This window comes from Echinococcus granulosus (assembly GCF_000524195.1).
Source record: "Echinococcus granulosus chromosome Unknown EG_S00002, whole genome shotgun sequence".
NCBI lineage: Eukaryota > Metazoa > Platyhelminthes > Cestoda > Cyclophyllidea > Taeniidae > Echinococcus > Echinococcus granulosus.
The window spans coordinates 2,507,855-2,508,821 of NW_020170382.1; positions in this window are offsets into that span (position 1 = coordinate 2,507,855).

Genomic DNA, 967 nt, shown 5'->3' on the forward strand with positions numbered 1-967 from the left:
TGCATTTCTACCAAAAGAGTCTCCGTATCCATATCTTTTAAATGTAGGTTTAATCGTTAAAATTTGATAGCGAAAAGTACGGTGATTATTGTGCCTTAAGAAACTACGACTGTGAAATGCTAAAATTATGGACTAAAGAAAAATGTTAAGACGGCGAGTGGCTTTAAAGGTGGGAGGCATCGAACGTCGCTGGATATTGCGAGTTACAAAATAAGCCTCTTCTGGAGTTTATTTTGAGTACTCTTGTTAAGAGAGCATGCAGTCATTAAGCGAATCCTTAATAGACATCAATTCTCTTTATAGCCGAAATTGGATAAGTCTGAAACACTAAGAACACAAGTATCGGTATGAACACCACATGCCCGGGGGATGCGTACGCATTTCCATGCTAGAATGTCAGCGGGTTCGGCTGCGTTGGAAGCAAACAATTCGCAACGAGCGATTACGACTTTACTAATGAGAAGTTAAACAGATTATCGGCTTCAGAACAAGACATTTAAACTGGAGAGAAAACCGGGAAAAGGTAAGATTTTACTAAGGCTAACACCTTAAACGGAGCTATCGGAGATAAACAATTGCAATTGATTAGTGAAGTCATTAATAAGACCACCCAATGGTTCGCAGCCGTAGGGTTGACATGTACATCATTGATTATAAATGCGGGTTAAGAGTTATGAGACGTTAGCAGTCGGAAGTCTGCTAGCTTTAGCGGAGCACAACAACTAACTGAGTGGTTCAGTCAGAGCATTAAATTCAGTTTACTTGGTTAAATAATTGCACAACAGTAGGAAAATTTTCGCACTTTGTTAGCCACAGCCAGAGTCAAATGTGGATTTGCAAGAACTGTGCCAAACCTAAGGGCAGAAAATTTCCACACAATATTAGCATATATCATTATAGAGGCGATCAAGTCAAACCGGAACTCTCAGACCTACAAAAGAGCTTCAAGAAGTGGAAGTCGCACTTA